This window comes from Hyperolius riggenbachi, chromosome 11 (genome assembly GCF_040937935.1).
Source record: "Hyperolius riggenbachi isolate aHypRig1 chromosome 11, aHypRig1.pri, whole genome shotgun sequence".
In the NCBI taxonomy this organism is placed as follows: Eukaryota; Metazoa; Chordata; class Amphibia; order Anura; family Hyperoliidae; genus Hyperolius; species Hyperolius riggenbachi.
The window spans coordinates 135,360,461-135,378,911 of NC_090656.1; the positions used below are offsets into that span (position 1 = coordinate 135,360,461).

Below are 18,451 nucleotides of genomic sequence, written 5' to 3' on the forward strand. Positions count from 1 at the left end.
TTTATTATATGGTACCCCAAAAGTGACTCACTGAGGCGCTACACCTGCTACTGCTGGAATTCTGTTTTGTCCCCACTTTATTGCCTGATGAAGCGGGCTCGGCCTGCGAAACGCGTTGCACTTTTGGGGTACCATATAATAAATGTGATTGCTACTTTTCACACAGTCTTTCGTGTCTGCTTTATGGAGGTAAGTCCATCGCTTCCTCCAAGCAAATTTTAAAGGTTTTATCCACTTTTATTCTGCTGGCGCCTCTGTTCTCCTACTGCAGTACTGCACTAAAGAATAACTTCACCAGAGGAGCTGGTGAAGCTAACACCTCACCAGTGGCGAGGGCCCACTGGTGAGTAGGATGGTCTGACAGGCAAGGTTCGGCAACAGAGAGGAAAGTATCGGTACAGAATCATGAGGCAGGAGAGTAATCGGTAATCAGGCAGAGGTTCAGCAACAGAGAGGTAAGTATCGGTACAGAATCGTGAGGCAGGAGAGGAGTCATAATCAGGCAGAGGTTCAGCAACTTTAAGGCAGAAAGGCGGAAGTACAGAATCAGAAAGCGAGATCAGAGTCAGAGTTTAGCCAAAAGTCATACACAGGAAATCAGTACAATATAAACAATATACTAGTCTGGGTGTGAAGTCCTTGATTTCAACACCTGGGATCTAGTCTAAGGTCTGAGCGCTAACACACGAGGCATTCACGACAACAGACAACCTCTGAATGAAGCCCGGAGGCTTAAGAAGCAGAGGAGACCCCACTGGCACGCCCCTCAGAATCAGCCAATCCTGGGTGCCGTGGGACTCCTCTGACGTCAGCCGACCAGCAGGTCAGCTGACGGGCTTCCTCCCCGCATAAAGGTCCCGTCTGTGCGCGCGCCCGCGCGAGACGGCGACCTCCTGAGTAAATAAACGTTCCGTCCTCTGCGTCCTAGACGCCGGGAGGACGGATGGCGGCATGGAGGCAGCTGCGGCGGCGGTGCTGTTCGCCGCAGCTGCCTCGTCTGTTACAAATACCAGTATAGCTAGCAGAGAGCAAAGTGTGGTGTTTGATGCAACAGTATAGACTCCTCCAGTGGAGCTGGAGGGTCTACCAACACAAGAAACAATAGACCTTTACCAGAGGAGCTGACAAAGTACTAACAATGAGAGAATCAAAGAAGTTTGGCTAAACCTTACCAGCTGGTAAGGTACTAACAGCACAAATGACTGAATAGTTTAACTAGACCTTGCCAGAGGAGCTGGCAAGGTACTATCAGTCACTGGAGCTATATAACTAAGTCTGAACCTTACCAGAGGGGCTGGTAGGTTCTAATAGCAAAGAGCACCTCACCAGTGGCCAGGGCCCACTGGTGAGTAGAGTAGTCAGACAGGCTAGGTTCGATAACAGGCAGACAGAAATAGTACAAAATCGGCAGGCGAGAGAGTAGTTAATATCAGGCAGAGGTTCAGCAACTAAGTCAGAAAGGCAGAAGCACAGAATCGTTCAGCAACAGCAAGGTCAGAGAGTAGCCAGAATCATACACAGGTTACCAGAATACAATGCAATAATAACTAACCATAGATAGATGTACATCGCAAACACTGCATATACATCTATCATCAACAGGAACCTCCCTAGGTCTGAGCGCTAACACGAGTGTATTCGCAACAGCAGATGAGTTGCCAATGATCTGTGAAGGCTTAAAAAGCCGAGGAGAGCCCAGCGCCACGCCCCTTAGCAATCAGCCAATCCGAGCGGCGCGAGTCACTCCTGATGTCAGCCGACCAGCAGGTCAGCTGACGCGCCTTCTTCAGCATAAAGGTCCTGTCTCCGTGCGCGCCCGCGCGATACAGAGACCCTATGAGCAAGAGACAATGCTGTTCCCAGCGTGCTGGACGCCGCCGGGACAGATAAGGCCTGTGAACAGGGAACAAAGGCGGCTGCGGGTATAGCCTGCGTATCCGCAGCCGCCATAGTCTCAGATGTAACAAGGACCTTGGGGTTTTAACAAAGAACTATTGTAGGACCAAAGAAATAAGATGAGCTGTTTGGTTCCAAAACCCAGAAGGCCCTTCTTATTTTTTTTGAGGTTTTCACAAAGTACCATACTATAAATAGGTTATATAGAGCAAAGTGTGTGCTTTCAACATATGAGCGATGTTTATTGTTTGTAGTCTAAAAAAAGAGCCACGATGATCCCTTATTTCTGTCAGATCAGCAGCCCCCTCAAAGCTGTGAATTGAAAAATGTATGTTTCTCCTATTTTGTCCTTGAAGATGCATACAACAACCTGAACACGAACCAGAATTTCTTTAACCCATTTAATTAAACAGAAATTCAATGTGTGTCCCATAGAAACCCAGATTTTGGGACTGATTCATGTGAATAAAATCTGAGCCAAACTGAGCCCAATTCAACCAATGCTAGCAGAAAGGAAGTGGGCAGGGTCAGTTCTATGTTTACACAAAAAAAAAAAACAGCTGGTTTCCCTCTCAGCTTCTCCATGACTACCTCATGTGGGTGCTGTTGGGAATTGGGATGAAGGAAGAATTTGAGCAGGTCACAGACGGGCGACGGTCCGTTATTTACCACTGGCCGAGACAAGGGCTGCCCATTCAAATGAATGGGCAGTGCTTGTAGCACAGTTTACCTTCGTTTGTGCGATTGCTGCGTTCCGATCCTGATTTTCTACAGCGTTTCAGCCTAACCCTCCTGTTTCTAGGGTTGCTTACCACCGTGTCTCCATGCGTGAGTGAAAACCACAGGAAGTCGCCGAAAGCTGCGGAAAACTGTCAAAACAAATTATTTTCTGCACGCTTGCAAAAAAGCCATAGTTCCCAACTGTCCCGCTTTTGGAGGGACAGTCCCTCTTTAGGAACCCTGTCCCTCTGTCCTTCTTTCACCCTCATTTGTCCCTCTTTCAGGACTCATGCGCAGATGGTATATGTAAATACATGTATTTTTGTACTGAATAATGTGTTTAATTGACTCTAAACTTTATTCCCATCCTTTAAATTGATACAGTTCTTATTTTCAAATGTTAATATGAAGGAAAATGACCCAGGAAAGAAAGAACCAGCGTGGTTTGAATTATAAAACAACATATTTTTCCAATGAAATCTTTATGATATGTGTGACTGGGGTGTGTGTTGGGGACATGATTAGGGGTGTGGCTTGTGTCCCTCTTTCTTATCTCAAAAAGTTGGGAGGTATGGAAAAGCATTTGACTACATGCCAGCAGACGTCTGTGTGAACCAGCCCTAAGCCTTAAGTTGTTGTGCAAAGGCTTAAAAGACCTGGGTAAAGGGTAAGGCTAAAAGGCTCACTATCATACCTGGCTAGCAGATTTGTGGGATCGTTTTCTACTTAAAGGACACTAGAGTCGAAAATAAACGAATGAAATAAACAATTGTATCTATCTTCCTTCTAAAAATGACTTTTTAAGATATTCCACAGTTTTATTTTATGTTTAAATCTACTTTTTAAGTTTTAACTGATTTATTGTTTTTGTTTAATGACACATTCATTAAAGTATGCCAGAGCTAAAATCTATGGACTATTGACTTTTTTAATCTCTTTCCTGCTCTTAGAAGCCATTTTCTGCTAGGAAAGTGTTTTATAGTTGGAATTTCTTATCAGTGAGGGTTACACTGTAGTCACTTGCTGTCTGAGTCAGGACTGAGTCAGCCACTTACATACCTGATATTTAACTCTTTCAGGCAGAGAAAGAAAAAAAGGAACACAGCATAGTTATTTGTGTGCTAGGCACTATACATACTCATGTCTATCTCCTCATGTCACATGTCACCTCGATTGTCCTTTAAAGCATTACTGTATATGTTGAATAATTATGTGTTGAATAATTAACCATACATAGAAAAAATGGAATCTCTGCAAGAGTAGGTCTTGGCACAATACATATATAGTATATATAGACATATACAGGGCCGGATTTACCATAAGGCACAGTAGGCATGTGCCCACTGCCCACAGGCGCCTGATGATGGAAAGGCAGCTCACTCTGAGGGCCTCTCTCCCTTCTTCCCTATACATGTCCTCATGAGAGTATAAATGAGAGGTTACTCACCCAGCTCTCAGCATTCTACTGACGAGATCTCCCTTCAGTTAGAGGCACCGCTAGCTATTTAATACTGAGTTTCCTCTAGCTACCTAATACTTGCAGGCACCTCTAGCTACTTAACACTGAGGGTACTTCTGGCTACCTAATACTAAGGGACACCTGTAGCTACCTATGATGGGCAAGGGAAGTAAGGGAGAAGTGACAGTTGGGACAGCCAGCACGCTTGTGGTGCAGTTCGGTGGGGGTTTGCAGGTTCATGTAGGGCAAAGTCTAAGTTGCCAGGACATCTGTGCATATAGGCTCCTGTGAGGTAAATCCGGGCCTGGACATATAGCAACAGTTATCTATTCTCTACATTTAAATCCTGTCTCTTATTTTGAAGTATTGTCTGGCGCTGCATATTACAAAAAGATGGCTAAAGACTATGGAGTCTCTATTAACCCAGATCAAAATAAATCAGCACAAAACCTTATTCAGGATCTATTTAAGACAGATTTCTGAGCATAGCAGTCCTGGAGAAAAAATGGATCCTTCTATATTGGATACGATAGGTCTGGGTACACAATTCTGGACCATAGCCTGAGGGCTCAGAACTGGTTGAGAAAGCACCACGTGATTGATTTTAGATATTTTTACTCTTCTGGCGCCTCTGTTTTTCCATCTATCAAGTCATCCACCCTTGGTGGAAGGGTGAAATACCCTCTTTTCATTCTACAGAGAGCGACATCTTAGCCCTGAGTGGGGACAGGCCTAATCTCCCCACCTGCTCATTCAGTGGTTGCCTAAAGGGTAACCCAGGTTTGTAAGTATATTACTTACGTTTCATTATTACCTAATTTTCCAAAACATACTACACTATATTGGGCTCTCGGTCTCCATTTGTTTATTTCCCACAAGCTTGCTTGGCCACTGCGTTTGACGAATTGGCAACTCCGACCCGATTGCAGCCCATCTCATCGCACATAACATAAAATCACGTTTGACAAAAAAAACATAAAATCACGTTTGAAGACCACACAACACGCAGGATGAAACTCTTGGCACAATTCAAAAGAACCCCACAAGTCCCTCTAAACCCCAACAGCAACGTGACAACATCCACTAATGCTGACAACATGGACCTTAAACCCACCTTTCAAAATTTAGAAACTGCCCTAAAAGACGAATTTTTTAACCTAGCGGACATCACCATGCAGGAGACGTACATCAGCGAAAAGATATCTCCTGATTGTATAAGAATAAAAACTCTCTCAGCCTTTCCCAAAGATCCCATATTTACAACGGAATTTTATGAATACTTAGAGTGTTGTACACAGGGTATAATGGAGAGAATAATAAAGAAGAGAAAATCCCTGGTGGTTGAACTACAACCCACAATCTTAGAATGTAAAAACTTTTTAACCCAACACACGACTAACCCTCAATATCATCCCCTCCTATCTAACCTAACCACAAGAGTCAAAAGATTCGAACAGGACACCACGGAAACCAAAATAAAAAAACTTAACCGAGACAGATTAGCCTATGTGGAAAATAGAGAAAGGGAGCGAAAACCACGACCCACACCCACCCTACCCATACAAATACCACCGGTCAATATTCCACCGTTTCCACCACCACCACTCATGAGCCTCAACATTCCCAAATTCACACCACACCAATACCCACCATATCCACCACCACCTTCCAACCTAGGCCAGCCCCCACGCCTTCACCCACCACCCCCACCACCACCTAATACCACCAATCCCACACCCAACACCAATAACACTATCAATTTATCAAAATTGATACCTCCCCCCAACAGCTTCAACGGCAAAAAAACAAACCCCATCAAAAACACACCCAAAACACCACGACCCCTGCGCACCAAACTCGGCCCTAACCCCAATGCTTCCTCCAATTCAGTCCAAGGTAAAGCTGGTACCAAAGGTCCTCATGCTGTGGCCGACAGGAGCAAAATTTACACCTTCCTCAGCTCATCTACCTTCAACTTCACCAACTCCAATCCACCAGATACTCTGGTTATACAAAAAACCGCATTAACAGAACTTCCAAAGGATGACAATCCCTCCCCCACCAGCGTAGTTACCAACAATTCAACAGACATTGATGTAGGGCGATCTTAAATCAGCACCTATACCTCAGGCCCTAACTCACCAACTACATTAAATTCACCCACACCAGCTCCCTTCCTCCCCCCCGCAGCCCTCCCACCAACTAATGTCTGCAAATTTTTCATACCCAAGAACTCCCAACACACTCACAATACTGAAACACAAAATCAATTTTTGTCACCTTCTTTTTTAGAACTACCAGCCTCGCTGTCACAGAATGTTCTTTGCACACAATTGCCCAGTCCCACTTCATCCCAGTCCGTTCTGAAACCCACAAATAAAATGAAACGACCATTGTCAGACACAGAAAACGAGGCAGCAGAGGCAAAGGAAAAAAGAAACAAAAGATAACACTCTGCCCTCCCATGCCTGATATCTCCGCAACCACAGAACCCAAAAAAAGCATTTTCAATCTCTCCCACCACATCCTTACCAAACATGAAACCGGTCTATTAGAGAAAGGTCTATCCTTTTGTCCTACCAATCAATCAAACCTATATGAATTATTCAGTGATCTCAACACCTACGTCCGTAAACTTACTCTGAAAAGACATTTTGCCCTAAAAAAAACATGCCGCCGCCTTACACAATGACCCGACCCAGCTTATCATCACCATGGGTGATACACTCCCCATAGTCTCTGTACCTACTGCTGAGATAGAGACCGAAAAATACATTAACACTCAACTCAAAGGCTGTTCACGTTTCTACCCCATTGCATCAAAGGGGAACTTCATCGATACATTTTACTCCCTAGTGTTAAAGGACTTACAGGAACTCAATATCCCCGACATCATCCCTATATCAAATCTCTCAAAAGTTGAAAAATCTGCCCTAAAAACTCTCAAAAATAATTCTGATATTGTCATTAAACCAGCAGATAAGGGGGGAGGGATTGTCATCCTAGACAAAACAGACTATCTGGAGGAATCCCTCAGACTACTCAATGACCCTAAACATTATACACCATTACCAATGGATCCCACTCCAGAAATCAATAAAACCTTAAAACAATTCATCAACGAAGCTCTATTAAACAATATCATCACCAAAAACGAGAGAAACTTCATCATTAACCACCACCCCAAAACTCCCTTCTTTTATTACTTGCCTAAAATTCACAAAAACCTCCATACTTACCTGGCAGGGGAGACACCATGATCACGAAGGTGGTTCTCCCAGGGTGAGGCTCATCCATTGCACTCCGGGTGGGTTGACCCCTGCGATTTCCCCAAATGCGGGAAACTCGACTGCATAATTTCCACCTCCACCTCCACCTCCACCTCCACTGTCACAGGAGCCCTTGTGGCTGACTGCACTTAGCCTTCTAAACGGTGCCAGCGCACAGATCGTGCGAACTCTGGTCGCAGTCAATGCGCAGGAACCGTTAAGAATTAGCCGCAGACAACTCAGAAGGGAGCCTGTGAGACACGGGTAATTACAACGTCACCTACTGGTTCAGAGTAAACTGCCACCACCGCGGTTACTATGGGACCGTGGGGCCCACTAACTGACTGCCTAATCCTGCGAATAAAACGGTTAAACACATGATATTCTGTCTAGCCAACAACAAACAAACAGTAGCGTATCTTCAGAGACCCGGGATCATTTCTGTGTGTGCTGATAAGCAGGGTAGCGGAAAGTGAATGACTTGGGGAAAGTCGTTTATTCACGCAATATAAATAATTAATATATACAGACAATTATGAAAATCAACAATTATTGAAACAGTAATAGCCAGTATGAAAAATAAAAGAAGGGAGAAAAATACTTTGTTCCTGGAAAGATGTCCTGTTTGTGGGAAAAATCAGAGTTCTGGTTTCCAATCAAGTTCAAGCAAAACGGTTTCAAGTTCTTAGAGTTCTTTGTTCAGATGGGTCAGCAAAATGGCCACCAGCCCTATGTCCTCTGGCTGGCAGCAGATTGTCATGAAGATGGTAAAGGGAGGAAGAACTTCTCAGGCAGCTCATTCACTTTTAATGGAGATGAGCTCAGAGGCGGGCTTCCAGAGTCGGCCCCCTAGGCCGGACTATGGTAATCACACCTGGGCAGGGGCTTTAGCAAACTCATAATCCTGACAGGTTCCCTAGGCCGACCTGCGCGGCCGGCACACAGATAATAATTACATATTCTCGATCCCCAGAACCTACCGATTAATATGATATCAAACTTGGGCATGTTTGCATGCCCGGTTACAAAACGGTGGAATTCCCAGCGTTCTGGTTAGGCTAGGGGCCCAAATCTAATATCAAAACACTCACAAGCTCCGGACCAGCAGAATGATATAACTTTCACATTTCTCCGATGTATGGTACTTCCAAAACATGCATAAAGATCATAACTCTATGTTTCCCTATCCTGGCTGAATGGTTCCGCTAAGTCTGCCCCCTGCTGGGATTAGCTTCCTTGGCTCTGAAAAGACTCCTGGTTTGTTAATTAACATCTCCATGAGATCAGCTAAGTGGCTATGGTTATGTTTGTGCAATGAAATGTTGTCTATTATGTTCTATGCCCTGATGTTTTTTATGTTTCTATGTATACGCTCTGCATCTGTCGTGCCAAGCCCAATTCCGGGCACGACCCAGTCGTGCTTGGCGAAATAAAAGCGATTCTGATTCTGATAAACCACCAGGTAGACCGATTATCTCCGGTATCGACTCCGCCACCAGTAATCTGTCCTGTTTTATCGACACACACTTACAACCCCACGTTCAGTCCTTACCATCCTTCCTCAAAGATTCCCAACACCTCATCAACTTTCTCCAATCTACACCTTGGCAGGACGACTACATCTGGTTAACCTGCGATGTCACCTCACTTTACACCAATATTCCACATTCCTTTGGCCTTACAGCTTTACAACACTACCTTCAGTCCAATAGCTCCATGCCACCAACCCAACAATCATTTCTCATGCAATGTACAGAATTTATTCTTAATAACAATGTTTTCACCTTCCAAGAACAAACATACAATCAAGTCAGCGGCGTCTCAATGGGGAGTTCGTTCTCCCCCTCTTACGCCAACCTAGCCATGGGATATTTTGAATATACAAAAATGCACAATCACAACCCGTTCTTGAACAATACAATCTTCTACAAACGATATATAGACGACTTAATATTCATATGGAAAGGCTCACCCGACTCCATCCCGTCTTTTCTCTCAATACCAACCCAGCCGGCCTACAATTTACGTCCCACCACGACCCGGTTTCCATAGAATTTCTTGATCTTGTGCTCTACACAGACCAATACCACATCAAAACCAAAACATTCTTTAAACCCGTCGACGCTAACAATTATATACATTATCATAGTTACCACCACCGCCCCTGGACCAAAAACACTCCATATAGTAAGTACAAAAGAATTTACCGCAACTGCACTGATATACAACAATACAACACCCAGTCTAAAATTCTTACCAAAAAATTCACTGACCGTAAATACCCCCAAAAATTACTACAAGATGCATACAAAAAAGCAACAGTCACCAACCCGCCAAAACCCGATTCCGACACTCAAACCACTGAGATGCCAAGATTCATCACCAAATTCAGCTTTCAGCACCAAGCCATTCGCAATATCCTTAACGAAAGATGGGAGATACTCTTACAGGACCCCCATCTACGATCCATTATACCACCCAGACCCACCATCACATACAGACGGGCCCCCAACCTTCGCAGTATATTGGCTCCCAGCAAACTCCGTCACATACCACCCAACACTGGCTGCGACCCTGGCACCAAGACCATAAATACCTCATCTTTTTCCTCTCAGGTCACTAATACTGAATTTCCTATCATAAATAATATCACCTGCGAATCAAGGTTTGTCATTTATATCATATCATGTCCCTGTCGGCTGTAGTATGTGGGCAGAACCACTCAACAAGCACGCAGCAGAATAGGACAGCACAAGAGAAATATAATTAATAAATATCCCCTACACAGTGTTTCGCGTCACTTTTCCACCCATCACAACAGCGATCCGGCATTCTTTCACATCACCCTCATCGAATCGATTCCACATAACCGTCCCGACTCTTTTGACTCCCTCAAAAAACGTGAGCTGTTTTGGATACAGATTCTCAAGACCCTAACCCCAGATGGTCTAAACGAAATACTTGAAAAAATTCATTAACTAACCACATTTACAGAAGAAACTTTCTCTTTTTAATTTTGTCGTCTCCTTTTATGCATTTATATCTATTCGTTAATTTTAAAGAAATTACTGTAATTTTCTTCTTATTCTTATATGTTTTTTTTATATATCTTTTATACCCATACTCTTATGTACACTGGTATTTTTTATATCTACTGTAAGATACCCTACATACAGTATGCATTCTTACCACCCAATGTGTTACATTATGCATTTATTGTTATTATTGCACTTGATGTGTATCTTTTTTATATATGCCACGACCTTAAATGCTTTTTCATTTTATTTTCGTTTTTAGTTGTGATCCTCATGAAAGCGCTTCACATAGCAGCATATTTAGTACTAATTACCATTTATACTTTTACTTTTGTACATGCTTGCCTGTATATAATTATTTTTTCAATGTATTCTGTTATATACTATGTCTTACACCACTAGATGGCAGCAGTGTACGCTGCTAATATAACATACCACGCATTGGCAACTTTGTATTACTATGTTATACAGTACACCAACAAGGGGTGTAAGGGATAGCGGAGACAACGCCGCCATGCGGGACTCCGTCGCTCATGCGGAGCGGCCGGCACAGGCTGGTAGGGACACCGCCGCCACGACTGGCGACACGGCGGTGGGTCTCACATGGCGGCAAGGGGACTTCAGTCCGCGGGCGGACGCGGACCCGAGGCCTGGCCTCTCCATCACACAGAGGCAGAGGGTCACACGCGCGCGCGCAAAGAGGCAGGACTTTTACCTCCTACGTAGGAGGCTCAGCTGACTCCCCAGTCAGCTGACCTCAGGAGGTGTCCTGATTGGTTGGGACTCTGGGGCGGTGCTGAGTAGCTTGCTAGCTACAAATTGGACTTGCTGGGCAGTAGCTAGTTGTCTGCTGTCGTGAATACATCTCTGTGTTAACGCTCAGACCTTAGTGCAGTGCCCTGGTGTTGATGCTAAGGATTTCACACCTTTAGTTAGGATTGTATTTGTGATTTACCTGTGTCTTGACTCTGGCTATACCTGACTACTCTCTCTCTTATCGATTGTGTACCTTGCCTTTCTGTTGCCGACCTCTGCCTGATTACCGATTACTCTTCTGCCTCTTCTGCTTTTCGCTCCTGTACTGTGCCGCCTTCTTGTTGCCAAACCCTTGCTTGTCTGACCCTTCTTCCTTCAGTGGAACGTCTCCCACTGGAGGGTTTTCTCTGAGGCTTGCCTCTCCGAGACGCTTGCCCCACGCAGACTATTGCTGCTAGGGGCCGAGATCCCTCTCTTTGCCTGGTTAGAGGATCTCACACACGGGGTTCCCATTCAGAGGTAACCGCACCTCTGAGGAATCGCCGTGTGGTGGATATTTCCACAGTATTGTAACGTTACTGCCTCTATTGTCATTTTTTGTACTTGTGTCCAGAGGTTAGTGATATATCTGCATTATTGGTGATTCTGCAGATCATCTATAATCAGGTATATATCTGTATCGCTGGTGATACTGCAGATCACCAACAATCAGACTCTCTCTGTGTGTTGACACCATCGTTACAAGGGGTTAATTAATACAACCCCTACAGTCCAACATCTAATAATTATTGTTTATCTTAATCCACCATATGATAGTTAAACTTATTGCCTAGTTTTATTTTCTTATGTGGTATTCTACTGGGCGTCCTTTGCCCATAACCAACATGGCGGCCACTGACTGGCCGCATGAGCACGCAGCCATACAAGTCCCGCCCTTCTCCCCTCCTTCCACGCTCGCACCAGTCACGAGCGCACGCATGCGCACTACCACCGCATGCTAGTACACACCACACATCGCGCATTGCCACCATGCGTACATGCGTACTTTCATTGCGGCGTGACGCTCACGTCACGCCGCCCTCGTGCACCCGACCCTCCCATCTCAGTACTTTCTCCCTATAGGCCAGGCCCATATGGCAGTCACCCCCATTCACACCTCCCGCACAATCCCACACTGCAGCAGTCTACATGCCTCTCACGCTTCCCACCTCTCCCTCGCCCGGCATTTACATAATTAATTGGCCATCATTATGCAATAAACTCCCTATATAAAGACCTCATTTCTTATACTCCAGCACAGAGGTGCCAAGCATGTTTTGGACCCCACGCTGGTAAGTGTCTTTCTCATCTATTATCACCTTCTTCGTGTAACAGCATCCACTTAAGCCATACCATATTGTTGTCCTATTTTCACTGCATTCAACAATGCCTATATAGTCTATCTAATATATACTTGACCCGATCAGTAATAATTATGTTTTCAGCTTTATACATAGCCCCTCAACTTTTCCTTTTTAGTTTGTTAGTCCCTTAACTCAATTCTCCCTAAACTATACTAACTTATATACGAATGGTCATATGTTAATATTTTCTCTGGTGAATCACTTCCCTACCAACATCATTTTACATTACTACCTCACTCCCCTATATACCATGTCTCATTACCTATATGTAAATTTCAACACATCAAAGCCCATCACAGGGTCCTGACTCGTTTGTTGCTTCTGTCATATTGCAGTGAGATACTCCAGTTGTTTATTGCCTGATGAAGCGGGATGTTGCCCGTGAAACGTGTTGTATTTTTAATAGGAGTCGGTGAATAAATTATTGTCTCTTCAATCAACAGCATCGTGTCTGTTTTGGGTGCTGCTGGGCCACCACCGCCACCTGAATATTTTTAAACCTTTTAGATATTTTTACTCTTCTGGCGCCTCTGTTTTTCCATATAATAATTTCTAAGCATCAACTGACCCCTAATGTTCTCCATAAGGAATTCAGGTCCCTGGAGAAAGGAGCTACAGAAACCTACATGTAATTAGCTATCTACACACGACATTTAGGCAGTGGACTAAAAAACTGAAAAAGGACCCATATGACGCTCTGGTGGACTTATAACAACCACATTTTTCACATCTGTCTGGGCTGGGAGAATCAGGTTTGTACTCTATCACAAACTCTCAAACGTGCAGCAGAAATTGCAGATAGCTCCATCACCTCTCTGTTGTTACATTGTCACAGGGCTCCCCCTAGCAGCTGTAAATACAATACAATACAATAATACAATACAATAACATTTCTATAGCGCTTTTCTCCCATAGGACTCAAAGCGCTTAGGCTCTCTCTCAGATTCAGTAATTAGTAGGATGAAGTATTCACACAACAAAAGTTATATTTCTGCAAATGCCAAACTGAACAGGTGGGTTTTCAGTCTGGATTTAAACACGTCCAGGGATGGAACTGTCCTGATCTGTTGAGGTAAGGAGTTCCAAAACGTAGGGGCAGCATGACAGAAGGCTCTGGGACCAAAAGTTTCCAAGTGGACTCTGGGTATGACTAGATTATTAGAACCTGTTGATCTGAGAATGCGGGAATTGCTACGCAGCTGCAACATATCTTTCATGTATCCAGGGCCTAAATTATTCAGGGATTTAAATGTCAGTAGGCCGATCTTGAATAGGACCCTCCATTCTATAGGTAGCCAGTGAAGGGAGTGCAGGACTGGCGTTATGTGGCAGTGACGGGGTTGGTTGGTTAGCAGTCTGGCAGCAGTATTCTGTATCAGCTGTAGTCGGTACAAGACCTTTTTTGGAAGGCCAGTGTAGAGAGCATTGCAGTAGTCCAGTCGGGATGTGATGAAGGCGTGGACTAAGGTTGGCAGATCTTCTGGGGGTATGAGGTGCTTGATTTTTGCAATGTTCTTCAGGTGAAAATAGGATGATTTCACCACAGCAGAGATTTGAGTTCTGAAGTTTAAATCCCAATAAATGAGGTAAACCTGGTTGACCTATCAAGTACCTATGATCCAAATCCCTCAATAACTGCAGCTCCTTATACCAAGCTGGTGTAAGCAGATCTCTGAAATTCAAGTTAAATTCGCGTTAAATGCAAAGCCTCTGAACATACAATTGTCATTAAACCTGCTATAGAGATGAGGGGCATCTGTTTGAACATGTCCCAGTCTCCCAAATAAGGATGAGCGAGATAAGTTTCATGAAAAGCGAAATGCCTGGGGGACACGCAGAGGCGGTTAACTCACCTAAGCCACTGCATCTCTCCAATATGCGCCACAATACTCTCTATCTTCCCCACACTTCAGCCTCTTCAGCAGAAGTTCTGATTTAGAAGGCAGACGTGTGGGAAAGATGGAGAGTGGCATGGAGTGCATCCGCAAGAGGCTGTGGCTTAAGTAAGGTTATCCGTCCCTGCATGCTCTGGGACAATTTAGCTTTTTGCTAAATTTATTTCACTCATTCTTAAACCCAAATATAAAATAAAGTTGAAAAAAAAATGTTGTTTTTTTTTTGCATGAAAGTATGTTTTTAACCACTTCAGGATTCGGCGTACGCTTAACTACGCCCCTGAATCCTGAAGTGGATTGCATGGAAACGGCCGCTCGTATGAGCGGCCGTTCCATGTCAGTTCACGGAGGGTGTCTCCGTGAACACCCTGCGAGCTGCCGATCGCGGCTCGCAGGGTAAATGTAAACACACGGGGAAGATCTTCCCCGGTGTTTACATATATACGGCGCTGCTGCGCAGCAGCGCCGTAGAGGAGATCGGCGATCCCCGGCCTCTGATTGGCCGGGCATCGCCGGCACCTGATAGGCTGAAGCCTGTCCTATCCGGCGCAGGACGGAACTCCGTCCTACGCCGCTCACCGAGGGAAGAGAGGGAGGGAAGGGGAAGGAGGCCAGGAAGCGCTGCGGAGGGGGGCTTTGAAGAGCCCCCCCGCAAGCGCAGGCAGCCGGCGGCGATCAGACCCCCCCAGCAGGACATCCGCCTAGTGGGGAAAAAAGGGGGGAAGCCTGTTCGCCCTGGCTGCTATCTGATCGGTGCTGCGGGCTGGAGAGCCCACGCAGCACCGATCAGGCAACCCCCCCCCCCTGGCACTGAAGTGGTTAAAAGAGATAAGGCATATCATGGTATGGCACAGCAGCAGTTTTTAGTTCATTAGTATCCCCAGTGGGGTCCCTCCTCCCAAACAGTTTTAGCTCCCAAACAGGCTGGCAATACCTAAGGAATTCAAAGCCCATAAGTAAAGGTTTAATACGCTCACATGGCCTATAATAGAGGTCCAAAAGCTATGGTTTACTAAGGCTTTTTACTGGCCCTCAAAGTGTCTTTTAATATGGCCGTAAACTATTTAATTATCACTGAAATTTGTTTTCAATCATAATTTTTCATTTGATCGATATTACAAGCAGCCGACTAAAGACCAACATTGTGAATCAATCTTTCAATCAGTTTTAACCCTTAACATTGATGTCAAACGTTTAGAATCCACTTCAGTTAATGATCCATTCAATGTTTTGTCTAGTTGAATGTCTGCTTGGGCAAAAAAAATTGTACGGTGTATGGCTGCCTTTAAAATTGTTCTACTTGCAAGCTGCACACAGGCTGCATGTAGAGCCATTTTGGAGTGATGTGGGGCTGCAAATTTATTTGTGCCACACTACCCTGTTCTCTGTTTAGTTTGGCGAGGCGTGTGGTAGGATCAGTCCTAGTGTTGTGAGGAACAAAGAGGCCTGCTCCTGGTAGTGAGTTTAGTGCCTTTTGCAGGCACCACTGAACACCAGTGCATGGCAGGACTTGTGCCTAATTGGAGGTCACTTTAACCAACTTTTGGCGGTCATTCTATAATTGGAGGTCACTTTTGGCAGTCATTCTACCTTATATTGGGGGAAGTCACTACCTAATTGGTGGTACTCTACATAATTGTCATGGAAGGAGTAATTCATAGAAGAGGGGAGACCTTTCAGGGATTGAACTCATTGCAAATTTTCCTGTTTACAGATTCTACGCTGTAAAGATAATGTGCGCTCTCCTAATTTTCATAAATGCACTCCTACATATTTAAACCTTGTAGAAAGCCTTCGCAGAAGAGTCAAAGAATTGTCCATGTCCATATTCATGCCTAAGGATTAAAAATGAGATGTAATTAAAGTGAACTTCCGGACTAAAAATCTACTCAGCAGAACTGAAAAGGCTTGGTGTTTCTTTAACAGTTTCACAGCATCAGAACTTCGTTTTTCTTACCAAAGCATAATTTTTAGCTGCATTTTTAGCTAAGCTCCATCCATCAAAGAAAACTGCCCCGGCTTTTTTTCCCTGATGCTGTACAAAGCATGATGGGATTTCCTATGTTGTTATTCACGTTGCCTAGCAACTGGGAGGAGTGATCAGCACACAGGACAGTTGGAACTGTGTCTCATGCTCCCTGTCACCTCCTTTCAACCAAAAAGATGGCTGCCCTCATGAAATCAAATATTTGCCTGTTCTTTTAAAACAGGGTGGGTAGAGATTATTTTACCTATCTATTTTAATTAACATAACTAATGTAACTTAACCTCCTTGGCGGTAACCCCGTGTGTGACACAGGGTAAGCCGCCGGAGGGTATCGCTCAGGCCCTGCTGGGCCGATTTACATAATTTTTTATTCAAACACGCAGCTAGCACTTTGCTAGCTGCGTGTTTGCTCTGATCGCCGCCGTCGATGCGCCGCTACCCGCCGCGGAAACAGCCCCCCCCCCGCATACCCCTTGCGCAGCCTGGCCAATCGCCGCCAGGCTGCACTATGGGGTGGATCGGGACTCCCTGTGATGTCACTACGTCACTCCATTCGTCGCCATGGCGACGGGGAAAGCCCTCAAAGAAATCCCGTTCAGAACGGGATTTCCTTATGGGCAAGCGGCGCCGGCGGCGATCGGAGGGGATGGGCGGACGCCGCGGGGAAGCATGTAGCTAGCGCTAGGCTAGCTACATGCTAAAAAAAAAAAATGGCGAAAAAAAAATTATACCGCCAGGGGGGTTAATGACAGTATGTTTGTTTAGGTTGAAGTTTCTCTTTAAAGGATACCTTAGCGCTTAAAATATCTAAAAAATGATGCCTACTGTGTGTGTGTGGAGTTGAGCAGATGCTTACCGCACCTCCCACGCCCCAATGTCACCCTCTTTTTCACTGGAAATTTGCCCCATTCTTTACACAGTCGGTGCCCTCTGACCCGGACATACTATGCTGCGTATGAGCAGTATGTACGCTGAGGCCCCTTTTAAACTTAGGCTGCTTTCACAGTAAGACGTTACAGGCGCACGTTAGTGCAGCCTGTAACGCAGCCCATCGCATAGCAATGGAAAATCAATCGGCTGTTCACAGTGCCCACGTTGCGTTACATTGTAACGCTTCATGTTATTTCAAAGTGCTGCATGCTGTGCGTTCTACGCGGCTAAGCCGCGTTAGACTGTTTGCACATGCTCAGTAGTATTGGAGGAGGAGGTCTCCCATTCCTCCTCCTCGGCCAGGCACATGGCTAATTAATATTCACTGCACGGTGTGACGCTCTGTACGGCGATTGGCCGGCGGGACCACGTGATGCCGCGTGCGTCCAAGAGTACGCATCACGGCATCACAGGATGTATGAAGAGCCGCTTAACGCGGCTCGATCTGACGTCCAGCTTCTACCACACTATGCGTTGCGTTAGGTGCACGTTATGCGACCTTAACGTAGCATCTAACGCAACGTCTTAGTGTGAAAGTAGCCTTAATCAGTTGCTCTCAGTATTAACTGAAAGAAAACTGATTTTCAAAGTATTGCCCATGTTTTCCTATGGCACAGTTCACACTTAATGCGTTTTAACTGAAATGTTTTTCACAATGCACTGCTATGGAAAAAACGCGCACCAACGCGCACTAACGTGTACTAACACACACTAACGCATACCAACTGATTAAGTGTAAACGGGGCCTAAGGGTGGAGCATGCATGCTCTGGGTACGTGTTGTGAAGGGAGTGCGTGCGTACATTGGGTTCGCCGGGTAGTGCAGTCACAAAATTGGAGTTCAGTATTATATGCTGCACTGCTGTAAGGTTTTTTCCTGCATGCCAAATTCACATTTAAAGGACAACTGAAGTGAGAGGGATATGGAGGCTGCCATATTTATTACCTTTTAACTTCCTGAGCGTTACCCCGCTCAGGAGGTTTTGCTAGCCTGAGCCCCCCCCCCCCCATAAAACTACAGGTAGTCCCGGACTTACGAACTCCCGACTTACGAACGACCCGCCGATATGAATGGCATGGATTTAGTGCTTCATGGGAACAA

At 45.1% G+C, this 18,451-nt stretch overlaps 1 protein-coding gene and 1 pseudogene across 2 annotated transcripts in view; both read left to right on the forward strand.

Annotated features, from left to right (window-relative positions):
- LOC137538047 (inositol-trisphosphate 3-kinase B-like) overlaps window positions 1-18,451 on the forward strand; it is a 426,334-nt gene that overhangs the window by 162,829 nt on the left and 245,054 nt on the right. The gene's annotated exons all lie outside the window — the stretch shown is intronic.
- On the forward strand, window positions 7,307-7,437 carry LOC137539331 (U1 spliceosomal RNA; annotated as a pseudogene).